At 53.8% G+C, this 13,218-nt stretch overlaps 1 long non-coding RNA gene across 2 annotated transcripts; it reads right to left on the minus strand.

The window, feature by feature from the left end:
• Positions 1–872: 872 nt before the first annotated feature.
• LOC144328771 (uncharacterized) lies at positions 873–12,883 on the minus strand. 2 transcript variants are annotated; one of them, XR_013394081.1, is made up of 2 exons: positions 12,772–12,883; positions 873–1,288 (listed from the first exon to the last, which is right to left on the minus strand). It is a non-coding gene; the product is annotated as an uncharacterized LOC144328771 (long non-coding RNA). The 2 variants fall into 2 exon arrangements; XR_013394082.1 differs by lacking the exon at positions 12,772–12,883 and adding an exon at positions 12,608–12,754.
• Positions 12,884–13,218: the final 335 nt, after the last annotated feature.

Genomic DNA, 13,218 nt, shown 5'->3' on the forward strand with positions numbered 1-13,218 from the left:
GAAAAGTGGTACTTGATCCAAACACATAAACTCTTGCCCTCCAGCACAATATCTTAGTCTCTTTAAATCCGTGGAATTAATATGTCACCAAAACGTCGCAAACAACTCTTCTCACAACCTTAGTTGGCAGTTCCTTGCTGTTAAACTGTTTACAATGGGGGGGAGATGGACCTCCTCTTTTCACCTCCCCCGCTCGTACCAAATCCAAAATGAAGTAATTTAAATTCAGTTCCAAATTACTCACGGGTTGTTGATTTTGAGTCCGAATTTTAAAAGGAAGAAGCCAGCGCTCTCCGGCAAATGGCATGCGGCTTCACTCGGCAGGGGAAGCAGAGGACTCACAGCACCACACCGCTCCCCGGCACCCGTTCCGTAGCCTTTAAAAAGGCTCCTTCGTGAATCGGGAGGGCGCTAACGGTGCCCGCTGAGTCACCACGTCCACGAGCATTCGCGCCCGTGGTTTTTAAGGGTCCCCGTGTCGCCGGCACGGCAAGACCCAGCCCCCACCGAGCAGATTCCCTCCGGAGCTCGGAGGGAATCCGCCATTAGCCGATCGCGCTAACCCGGAAGTCCTGGAGTCTCCTTCTTTGGAGGTCTTTAAGCAGAGGCTTGACAACCATATGTCAGGAGTGCTCTGATGGTGTTTCCTGCTTGGCAGGGGGTTGGACTCAATGGCCCTTGTGGTCTATTCCAACTCTATGATTCTATGATTCTATGATTCTATAATTTGTAAATCACATTTGCACCCCCAACCCCCCACTCCGGTTTTAGCCTTATTCACTTATTTGGTCTTCTGTTCTTGCTCAAATACTATGTGGTATCTGGCCACCCTACTACAAAGTAGTACTACAAAATCACACATTACAAAGATCACTAATTTTCTATACTGTGTATAGAGATTTATTTATTTGGAACATTTGTGCCTCGCTGTTCAGCCAACAAGGCCACCAGACAACTTAAATGCAATCAAAGCAAGATGGTCCCTACCCACAGGCAAAGGGGGCAGGGAGGGAAGAGGAATATCAAATCTCAGTCACAAATCACTAAACAGTTGTTCCTATGTTGACCAGCTGGCACAGTTCAGGGGCTGGAGGTGCCTGAAGGAGCTGGACCTCCAGCAAAGCTCTCCCACTGATGGCTGCCCCAGATAACAGTTGTGGGGAGAGGAGGCCTGAGGGAGCTGTCCTGTCACAGCAGAGCCAGTGGAGGGAGCTCTGCTTCACAGCTCTCACGGAAGTACTGTAGTTTGGATACTACGGGCTCCTCTGCAAAGCTGAAAGCAATTGCTCTGTGAAATAAAAAAAAAATTCAGTGTGTAGAAATCCTTTCACTATGTGTCTGTTTTGTATTTAAAGCTTCACAGCCACCAAGTGCTAATCAGCTTGAAGTCTTTCATAACATTATTGATATAAGTAAAGAAACATCTCATGTGGGAAAAATAGACACAATGTTTCCTTAAGAATTAAAAATTCCAGCACTCTCCATATGCAGCAGAATGAGGTGGCCAAATGGACCATACTACCTCAAGCTACAGGTGAGGAATAACACTTCTATGCGTAAAAACCAAAGCCTAGCACATCATAGAGAAGGTACTTGTCAATTAAAAAAGCTAGCCTTTCCCCTGCTTTGCTGGCTTTCTAGTTGCAGGGAACTTTTAGTGTGTGAAAGCAATTTTCCATTGCTGCTCTTGCAGTTTATTTGACAGTTTCAGATGGCTTTGTGTTGTTGTAAACAAAATCTGCCCTTATTCCTTTATGTATTGGAGAACCTTGTAGGTTCTCCATCGGTAGGAGAAAATAACAGAGGCCAACCAGAGAATATTGAGAAGCAAAGCAGCTAGTAAGCCTGATCTTTATTAAACTGTTGCAACAGGGTGCTCCCCCCACACGCAGGAGAGAGGAGGAGGACCGCAAACAATGTGTGCTTGCCATTTTGAAATTCCCTTCCCTGGAGCTCAAGACCACCCCCACAAACATCATACCTACATCACAGAAAAGGAAAATTTCTACAATAGAAATTTGAATGTTGTTTTTCCTGTCTGCCAGGTTATCTGATAATGCCTTATCTGATTGCCTTTCCTGGTAGTCTGGCCATTCCTTTGAGATGGTAATTACCCAATTCCTGAGACAATGGGAAGCAAAGACAGACCACTGAATACATAACAGTGAAAATACATTATTCCTTTCCACTTGGGATAATCTTGCCATAAATGCCCAAAACTAGCCTGACTAAGGAGTGGTGGAGAGGTATACTTCTGAATATTCAATAATTCTATAACATTTGCAGTATCAGATTGAGGTCTGCTGCTTCACATCAACAACCTGAAAGGATTTACTCCATGACTTTATACTTTCCTTAATGGTAAATATTAAGTAGGGTAGACAAATTGCAACATTGAGCTATTGTAGTTCCCATGCCAATATTGTAGTTCCCCATTTCAAATTCCTTCTTGCTCCCTGTCAGTGGAGGCTCGTCCTTAAGGGGGACTGGGGCACTGCTCCACCAAGCTCAATTGTTTCTTGGCTGTCCTCCAACAGCCTGCTTCTTTCTTACATCCTCTCTAGGGTTGGCATGAGCAGTGAGCTCCTTCCTCCTCAGTCTCAGGGCTGCCTTTGCAGAACTCAACAAGGGGGGAGGGGCATGCCCCACATGCCCCTGTCCAGGGGAGGAGAGGGGCAGGGAAGCTGCTGCTCAGGCTCCTTGAGTGCGCCAGGTCAGACATGACCCGGAGGCGGAGCTGCTGCTGTGACTGGGAGCGAGGTGCACTGCAGCCACCCACCCTCCTGCTCTCTTCCCTGGGTCAGGCCTAACCTAAGGACAGAGCTGTGGCCAGCAGAAGCACAGCAGCTTAGGTCAGCTCCTTCTCACGTGGAGCCAGGCACCAATGAGGGAGCCTGCTGTGGGGGCACCTGTTTGTGCCCCCTGACACAAATTTGTGCCCCCACGGCCCACACATGCTACACTTCTGGGTGGGGACAAAACCAGAGTTACTGTAGTTGGCTTCATCCATGGGCGTAGCCAGGATTTTTGTTAGTGGAGGCAGGCCTTTTGTTAGGGGGTCAGAACCTCAGTTAGCTATGTATTTTTATTTAGTTGGCCCCCCTTGGCCACATCCATGGCTCCATCTATCATAACATTTTGGAAATGCCCTGACCCACCCACCCCAACACTGGTGTTGATTTTCTGAGATATCAGGCGCTCAAGCACAAGTCAAACATAAAGAATCGCTGCTGTTTCTTTTTGTGTAGCCTGTTTAGACTGGAAATTTGCCTCAGTTTTTTATTCTCTAAGGCAGTGTTTCCCAACCGGTGTTCCGCGGCACACTAATGTGCCGCGAGACCTTGCCTGGTGTGCCGTGGGAGGGAGGCGGGCGAGTCGGGCGGCGAGAGGCGGGGCGGCGGCGGCGAGGATCCGCGTCGAGCCGGGGGCGGCTCCGCGGTGGTGGTGCCGAGGTTTCTCTCTCCATTCTCCCCTCACACACACACACAGGAAATAACACAGGATCAGCTGACAGGACCCGGCCAATGGGGCGGCGGCGGGGCAGCGCGCGCAAAAGGGAGGAGCGCGAGACAGCGGACGAGGAGGAGGCCGGCATGTCCGGGCAGCAGCAGCAACAACAGCAGCAGCAACTCCCGGCGACGGCTCCTCAAGCCCCGGGCAACCCTACTCCCTCACTGGCCTCGGCCGCCCTCCTGCTCCACCTGCCGCCGCCTCCCCCGCCGCTGCCGGCCACCTCGGCCCCGCCGCCGCCCCCTCCTCCGCCCGCTATCGCCACCACCACCACAACAGCCGCCGCCGCCTCAGCTGGGCCCATGCCTGCTGGGAGTGGCGGCGGCAGCAGCAGCAGCAGCGCCCCGGCGCCCTTCCCTCACGGCAGCGACCCGGCCCTCCTGGTTCGGGAGGCGGGCGCGAAAGCCCCACCCCTCGGCGCTCGCCAGCTCCGCGCGCGTCCTTGCCTGGGCGAAGGTGCTTCTTGGACGGGAGGCTGCGGCGACCAAAGACCCCGGCGGCTGGCAGGAGGAAGCGGAGGAGGAGCGGGAGGCTGACCCCGAACTCGTGGGAGGAGGCGAGAGAGAGAAGGCGCTTGGGCAGCCACCCCAAGCCGGCGCACGCGGGCGCCCCTTTGGAGCTGCCCACCTGAGCGCACGGGACAGGAGCGGCGATTTGATTCGCGCCAGGCCACGCTTGCTGCGGAGGGAGGAGGAGAGCGGCGCCTTCCAGCCTCGTCTCGCTTCGTGACAGCGCCGACCGAGCCTGAGAGGGAGCAGATCCGAGGGGGATCTCCCCCACCCAGCCACCCCCTCGCCGCCCGCCCTGCTCCTGTCGTGGCAGCTGACGAGCCGACTCGCCCTGACCTGCAGGGTCCCCCACGCTGCCTCCACTCACGGCGGCGACCCGGCCCTGAACGAGCAGGAGAAGGAGCTCAAGCGGCGCCTCAAGCGGCTCTACCCGGCCGTGGACGAGCAGGAGGAGGAGTTGGAGGAGTCCCTCGCTTTGCTGCCTCCTCCTCCCCCACCCCCAAAGCTTGGAGGTTCCCCGGCAAGGGGGAGGGGAAAAAATTGAAACTTACACTTTCGTGTGTCCCTCCCGGCGTGACGCTGCGCGCTGACGTCACGGGGCTGTAATGGTGGTGTGCCTCGAGATTTTTTTCATCAATCAAGTGTGCCTTTGCCCAAAAAAGGTTGGGAAACACTGTTCTAGTGCAGTGTTTCCCAACCTTTTTTGGGCAAAGGCACACTTGTTTCATGAAAAAAATCTCGAGGCACACCACCATTACAGCCCCGTGACGTCAGCGCGCAGCGTCACGCCGGGAGGGACGCACGAAAGTGTAAGTTTCAATTTTTCCCCTCCCCCTTGCCTTCCTTCTGTGCCAACCGCCAAAAAGCCAAGAAAAAAGCCAAGACTTTAGGGCAGCAGGTCGACACGGAAGAAGCTCCTACCTAAGGACAGGTGCGACGGCCGTGTCCTCTTCTGCCACACTTGGCAGCCCTGCCTCACGGTCATGACTCCCACCCTGATTTCTCCCCGCAGGTCGAGCGGCACAGGCAGCCCAATGTGTCCAGCCCAGACACACGCCCCGCTTCCCCACTCTAGATCCTGAATGCGACCAAGTGCTCTGGACTCCCGAGCAGGGTGGGAAAGAGGACTCGCATCTGGTAGCCTCCGGGCTCCTCGCCTGCTCGAGGGATGGCATTGCAGGCAAGCTGCCGGCCGTCGCCATCGCCGCCCCCTCATGCGAGTGGACCTGCCCGGAGTGGTGGGCCGGGGGAGGCTCGCTCTCTGTGGGGATGTGGCCCGCACGCGCGGCCCCGCTTCCTCCTGCCCAGGGCTGAGCTCCTTACCCGCCATCTCGGTCTCGCGCACGCGGATCCCACTTATTCTGAAGCTCGCACCACTAGCCGGGGCTCTCACACCGTGCCAGGGCGAGGCGGCGAGGCCCACTGACGTCATCGCGGCTCGCCGCCGCCCTCGACTTCCCTGTTCCCTCCCCTCCCTCGGGTCGCCGTGGTTACCGAGGACTGCAAGCTGCTTGGGCGAGCGTGGGGCATTAAGTGGGAGAAGGAAAATTAAAATTAAAACTCGCCTGAAGGCCGCCTCTCCGGATACAGTGGTGCCTCGCAAGACGAAATTAATTCGTTCCGCAAGTCTCTTCGTCTTGCGAGTTTTTCGTCTTGCGATGCACGGTTTCCCATAGGAATGCATTGAAAATCAATTAATGCGTTCCTAGGGAAACCGCCTTCAGACCAGGTCCGGGGACAGTCTGTCCCCCGACCTCTTCTGAAGGCTGGGGGGGGGGACAAGGGCTTTTCTTCCCACCCCCAGCATTTTAAAAAACCCCGGGACAGCGGAGGACTTCTCCGCTGTCCGGGGCAATCTTAAAATGCTGGCGGGCGGCATTTTAAAATCGCCCGGGACAGCGGAGGACTTCTCCGCTGTCCGGGGCAATTTAAAAGCCCCTGGGAAGGCAGGCAGGGGGGACAAAGATTTTCGCCCCCCGCCCGCCTTCAGAAGAGGTCCTGGACCTCTTCTGAAGGTGGGCGGGGGCGAAAGTCTTTGCTCCCCCCTGCCTGCCTTCCCGGGAGAGCGGAGAAAGGCAGCGCGTTTCTCCGCTGTCCCGGATGGCTTTTGAAGGTCCTTGACCTCTTCTGAAGGCGGGTGGGGGCGAAAGCCTTTGGTCCCCCCTGCCTGCCTTCCCGGGAGAGCGGAGAAATGCAGCGCGTTTCTCCGCTGTCCTGGACGGCTTTTGAAGGCAGGCTTTTGAAAGCCGTCCGGGACAGCGGACAAACGCGGCACGCCCTTGCCGCTGCCCCCCGACTTGGCTGGAAGGCTGGCGGGGGGAGAAGCCTGCTCCTCCCCATCGCCAGCCCCGCAAACTCAGGGGACAGCGGGAGAGGCGCAGCGCGCCCTTGCCGCTGCCCCCCGACTTGGCTGGAAGGCTGGCGGGGGGAGAAGCCTGCTCCTCCCCATCGCCAGCCCTGCAAACTCGGGGGACAGCGGGAGAGGCGCAGCACGCCCTTGCCGCTGCCTCCCGACTTGGCTGGAAGGCTGGCGGGGGGAGAAGCCTGCTCCTCCCCATCGCCAGCCCTGCAAACTCGGGGGACAGCGGGAGAGGCGCAGCGCGCCATCCCGCTGTCTCCCGACATGGTTTGGAGGCTGGCGGAGGGCTTCCTCCTCCCCCAGCCCCGCAAGCTCCCAGAGCGATGCCAAAGCTGCGCGCAGCTTCGGCATGGCTCTGGGTCCCGTTCTGGGGGAGGGGGAAGCTCGGGCTTCCCCCGCCCCAGCCCCACGCCTGGCGATGGGGGAATAATTTTTTCCCCTTTATCCCCACCCCCCGCCAATTTTTCCCGCGGTACACCAGGCAACGTCTCGCAGCACACTAGTGTGCCGCGGAACACCGGTTGGGAAACACTGTTCTAGTGACTAGTCAGTGTTCATAGCAACACTTGCTTTTGTTCCTAGACAAACTGCCCTGTCTAAGACACATGTAGTTCATAGTAACTGTCTTTCAGGGCAGTTTGTCTAGGAACAAAAGCAAGTGTTGCTATGAACACTGACTAGTCACTAGAACAGTGTTTCCCAACCTTTTTTGGGCAAAGGCACACTTGATTGATGAAAAAAATCTCGAGGCACACCACCATTACAGCCCCGTGACGTCAGCGCGCAGCGTCACGCCGGGAGGGACACACGAAAGTGTAAGTTTCAATTTTTTCCCCTCCCCCTTGCCGGGGAACCTCCAAGCTTTGGGGGTGGGGGGGAGGAGGCAGCAAAGCGAGGGACTGAGGGACTCCTCCAACTCCTCCTCCTGCTCGTCCACGGCCGGGTAGAGCCGCTTGAGGCGCCGCTTGAGCTCCTTCTCCTGCTCGTTCAGGGCCGGGTCGCCGCCGTGAGCGGAGGCGGCGTGGGGGACCCCGCAGGTCAGGGCGAGTCGGCTCGTCAGCTGCCACGACAGGAGCAGGGCGGGCGGCGAGGGGGTGGCTGGGTGGGGGAGATCCCCCTCGGATCTGCTCCCTCTCAGGCTCGGTCGGCGCTGTCACGAAGCGAGACGAGGCTGGAAGGCGCCGCTCTCCTCCTCCCTCCGCAGCAAGCGTGGCCTGGCGCGAATCAAATCGCCGCTCCTGTCCCGTGCGCTCAGGTGGGCAGCTCCAAAGGGGCGCCCGCGTGCGCCGGCTTGGGGTGGCTGCCCAAGCGCCTTCTCTCTCTCGCCTCCTCCCACGAGTTCGGGGTCAGCCTCCCGCTCCTCCTCCGCTTCCTCCTGCCAGCCGCCGGGGTCTTTGGTCGCCGCAGCCTCCCGTCCAAGAAGCACCTTCGCCCAGGCAAGGACACGCGCGGAGCTGGCGAGCGCCGAGGGGTGGGGCTTTCGCGCCCGCCTCCCGAACCAGGAGGGCCGGGTCGCCGCCGTGAGGGAAGGGCGCCGGGGCGCTGCTGCTGCTGCTGCCGCCGCCGCTCCCAGCAGGCATGGGCCCAGCTGAGGCGGCGGCGGCTGTTGTGGTGGTGGTGGCGATAGCGGGCGGAGGAGGGGGCGGCGGCGGGGCCGAGGTGGCCGGCGGCGGCGGGGGAGGCGGGTGGAGCAGGAGGGCGGCCGAGGCCAGTGAGGGAGTAGGGTTGCCCGGGGCTTGAGGAGCCGTCGCCGGGAGTTGCTGCTGCTGTTGTTCCTGCTGCTGCCCGGACATGCCGGCCTCCTCCTCGTCCGCTGTCTCGCGCTCCTCCCTTTTGCGCGCGCTGCCCCGCCGCCGCCCCATTGGCCGGGTCCTGTCAGCTGATCCTGTGTTATTTCCTGTGTGTGTGTGTGTGTGAGGGGAGAATGGAGAGAGAAACCTCGGCACCACCACCGCGGAGCCGCCCCCGGCTCGACGCGGATCCTCGCCGCCGCCGCCCCGCCTCTCGCCGCCTGACTCGCCCGCCTCCCTCCCACGGCACACCAGGCAAGGTCTCGCGGCACATTAGTGTGCCGCGGAACACCGGTTGGGAAACACTGCACTAGAATAATAAGATGAAAGCTGGAGGTGGGGTTCGGGGTGGGGTTAGTCTTTCTTACAAACATGTAAGTACTGTATGGATGCCAAGCAGAAGAAGAAGACAAGCGTTTCTGTGGGGGAGGGAGTTTATTGACTGCTCAGATATAAGACTCACAACATCATTTTATAACCAAAGAAAGTGCCTTTATGTGACCATTAAATCAAATCAACTGGAATTACCCGTATATTCACAGAAAGCCTTTAGCAGAATCATTTCCTGTCCTCTGAATCCAACTGGAAGTGTTGGGCGAGCCGACTGCATAATCAAAAAGGCCAGTAAGTTACTGTGAGACAAACAGAGGAAGCTGTGTTCCTTTTCAAATCTGTCTGTCAACAGTCACACACACCAAGCAAAAGCCACCCATAACAGACGTTTTCCTTGATAAATGGGAGAACTGTCTGATAATCAACAACCATATAATTTTATCCAGTAGTATTAGTTTGATCTGACGGAAACTGCACATTTCCCGAGAAGCACTGAAAGAATGCTTCATTTAACTACAAACCCCCAAATCTGGGATCCCATCAAAACTAATGTTTGGTAAAAGTTTTGCAGCAAAACCCCCACATTTTGTAACACCCCATAAACAGAGTAATTGATACATCAAACCGGGGTTCATAATTAATATCAAAAACCCATCATTGTCCGGTTCACTCCAAACTGGTGCCAAAGTCTGGCAAAAGTTTTGTAGCATTTTGCCAGACATTGTAGAATTTTTTTAGCATTTTGCCCGACAAACCAAGTAAGTGACAGGGGTCATAAGGTCACCCCAAAACCCAACATTGCCTGATTCACTCCAAATCAAGGCCAAAGTCTGGCAAAATGTTTGCAGTAAAAACCGCATGTTTTGCAGTGCCCCCCAAACGGAGTGGTTCCTAGCACATCAGGAGGAAGAGTCAAGACAACCAAAAGTGGATAAATAGGTTGTATTTATTAAATATAACAACTTGAGGATCGGCAAAACTAGTCAGATTCGACCAATGTAACCAAATCAAATTGTCTGGGCAGGTGTGCTTGTTCACCTCCACCCACAAACACACAAGTGCTCAAACAGAGCTCTTTGCAGATCCTTAAGAACCCAACCCAAATCAGAAAGATGTCACAACCCAAATCAGAAAGATGCATACCACCAGGTCTATACAACTGTTGGGCACAGAACATAATTCTGCCATGAGGGATATAAGCACCCACATTTTCAAACACAAACATCGTTGTAGAATGATTAGCTTTGTGTCTTGCCCATCCACCTTCTTAGGAAGGCTGCCCCCACTCCATAAGCACCTCTACAACATTCCAAACCAAACTATGATAAGCTCAGGGATGAGGAAGCACAGCTGATGGAGATATTTAGTGATCTCAACTGAATTTACCTCACCAGATTGTTATCCCCAAGATGGACGACCAGAATGTCAGGGTTAGGGTTAGGGCTAGGGCAGGGGATAGGTGGACGTTCAGGGTTAGGGTTAGTGCCTGGGGGTTTTTTTCCCATGCTTTTTAAGCTTCTAATGATATTGCTTCATTTTTATGAAACTGGATAATTCCCAAAAGTAAGCAGACTACCTGAAACGTAGCAAAACTAAGAGAAATGTTGTCAGGGGCTCAGGAGCAGAGGCACAGGGGAGAGAGGAAATGGAGAGCGAAGGGGAGGAATCTGAGGGCAGCGGAGGGCAGAATGACAGTGACCCGAGAGATTCCATGAGCCTCTCCAGTGAATCAGAAGATTCCCAGAAGGGGGCGCCGATGGCCAGGGCAAGGGGGGTCCCAGGGGGGACACACCAGAAGCAGGGGGCCAGCGGAGACTCCCAGAGCAGTAGCTGGAAATCAGGACCAGCTTCCCCACCGGAGCGTAGTGGGGGGGAAGAGTCCCATAGGTCAGGGCCAACGTCTCCTCCAGCAAGCAGGGAGGAGGAGTCAAGCCCAGCTAGCATTCCCGAAGAGGGGAGCAGTGACAGGAGCAGCATAACGGTCAGAAGGAAGGTGGCAGGCTGGGCGCGCGCGCCATGTTCAAATGTGCAGGCGAGCGGGACAGCAGGAAACCAGGATTGGGAACCAGGTCCTAAAGCTCGCAGGAGGGAGAGGGAGGACTCGGGAGAGTCAGTGTCGGAAGAGTCTAGAAAGGGGAAAGCCCCGACGGACAGGCGGACCCAGAGGAAAAGGGAGCAGAGGAAGAGGTGGAGCAAGGCTAGGGTCTTGAACTGGTGCCTGGGGGGAGGAGATTCAGATGGAGCTTTGGCGGTCTAGGTTCAAGACGTAGAGCTGCGCGCCGTGGCTGTAAATGAGAGACTGAACTTTAATAAAGACTATTTAATATAACAACGGACTGGCGTTGGTCCTCTGTGAGCTGGGACCTGAGGCAGCCCTGACAAATGTGAAAACCAAAAGTGAGATACCAGAAACCCAACAAGGAAGGAATTCATGAAAAAGGAAAATTGCCAGACAGAGACTTCAATCAAATCATTACCAAATTCACCAGAATCCCAAAACCAATTGAAAAGAAGCAGAAATGTGAGAAGCAGAAGAAATACCACCAGAAACCCCCAACAAGAGGGAAAAAGTAAATTGCGCAGAAACCCCAAAGCCAGTTAAACCTTAGTTTTGCATGGTGTGGGGTGATTTCGCTTTTCCCTGAGATGTTTACTGCGTGGGTTTCTTGTGGTTCTATTCAACTGGTTTTCTCATCTTTTGTGGATGTGGTTTGTTTCTGTTGTTTCTTGTTTGTTTTGGGGATTATGTTGAATTTTTTCTGTGGTTTTCGTTTCATAGATTCTTTTATATAAATTACGATTGTGAAATATACTCAGAGTCTTGTATGTATTTCATGCTCTTTATTGCCCCCGCCCCCCAACCTCATGCTTTTATATACATTATTTACACAATGAGTACCGTCTGACTGGCTAACTCTGCTTCCCTCTTGGAGCCTGATTGGCCTGCAGGAAAAGACCAATCTGTTGTTGCATTCTAGGATCCAAGGTTAGTACATAACAGATTGGGTGCTGGATTGATGGTGAGTTTGCTTCCTTTCTAGGTTTTTTGGGTTTTGCACCTTTGAGAATATTAATTTGTATGAGATCTGATAATCCCAAGAATAAAAGGAAAACCACCAGAAATGAAGCAAAACCACCAGAAATGACCATTCCAACAATGAAGTCAACCACTAAAAACACAAAAACCTACTGAAAAGAAGCAGAAGAACCATGTAAAAGCAACATCAATGGAAACTGGCAAAGAAGCCAACTAAAATCCCAAACAAAGCAGATTCACCAGAAACCCCCAAAGCATTCAAAAGTATTACCACCAGAATGCAAAAACAAGAAAACTTCTCAAAAGAAGCAATAAAGCAAAAGTCCAAAAAACAAGCTAAACCAATGGAAAAGAAATGAAGCCAGCTGCAAACGAAGCACATTCACCAGAAACCCAAGACTAAGTGAAAACTAGTATGCTATGTTGGTTAATTTCTGTTGCTTGAAGTGCTTTTGGACTCCCATAAATTGCATGCTTGTTGAGTTTCTGGTTTTGCTTTTTAAAAACTGGTTTCCAGTTTCTTGTGGCCTTGCTTTGTAATTGGTGGCTTTACTGCTTCTTTTTTGTTTTCTGCTGGTTTGTTTAATTTGGGGTGGTTTTGCTTTTTTTTTTGCATTTAATTGTTTTGCTTCTTTTACTTTGAATGGTTCTGCGGTTTTGGGTGAGATTGTTTCTTTTCCATTCATTTGGCTTGGTTTTCATGTCTCCTGGTTTTGCCTCATTTTGGGAATATTTCTTGGTTTTTGTGCTTCTGGTGGTATTTCTTCAATTTTATGACATAACCAAGCCAAAACACCAGAAACACAGAAACAAATCATAAAGAAGCAGAGGGTTACAGTGAGAGTTGGGTTTGAGTTAGAATAGGATTAGGAGTTAGAGTTGGGGTTGAGTTACGGTAAGAGAAGAACAGCAGAAGGAGAAATTTAATTTTATTACTTAGGGTTAGGGTTAAATTAGCAATATAATTTTATTATTTATACTCCACCCAAGTCACTAGTGGCCGCTTTCAATAAAAAGTAAAAACATGAGCGCACTCTAAGTGAATGCTCATGAATGTAGAAACTCTTACTTCCCATAGGATTCCCAAAGAAGACCTGGGAATTGTAGCTCTGAGCTTCTTTGCAGAGGGTTGGACTAGATGACCCTTGGGTTCCCCTTCCATCTCTACTAGGATGCTCCCTGTCTCACTCTCACTCTCACACACTCCTCCTCTCCTTTTCATGGCAGTTTCACCTTTTTCTGCACTCCTAGTTCGGAAGGGCGGAAGAGGCTGTGCTGCCGCCATGTTGGGCGAGGGCAGGGGGTACCGGAAGGACGTGCCACCGGAGGAGAGGCATGAGCACAGGAAGGGGATGGAAACGGGCGGAAAAGCTGTGCTGCCGCCATGTTTGGCGAGGGTAGGATTACCGGAAGGAGGTGCCAGCGGAGGAGAGGCAAGAGGACAGGAAAAGGAGAGGAAAGGGCGGAAGAGGCTGTACTGCCGCCATGTTTGGCGAGGGTAGGATTACCGGAAGGAGGTGCCAGCGGAGGAGAGGCAAGAGGACAGGAAGGGGAGAAGAAAGGGCGGAAGAGGCTGTGCTGCCGCCATGTTTGGCGAGGGTAGGATTACCGGAAGGAGGTGCCAGCGGAGGAGAGGCAAGAGGACAGGAAGGGGAGGGGAAAGAGCGGAAGAGGCGCTGC

The sequence above is a fragment of the Podarcis muralis genome, chromosome 8 (assembly GCF_964188315.1).
Source record: "Podarcis muralis chromosome 8, rPodMur119.hap1.1, whole genome shotgun sequence".
In the NCBI taxonomy this organism is placed as follows: domain Eukaryota; kingdom Metazoa; phylum Chordata; class Lepidosauria; order Squamata; family Lacertidae; genus Podarcis; species Podarcis muralis.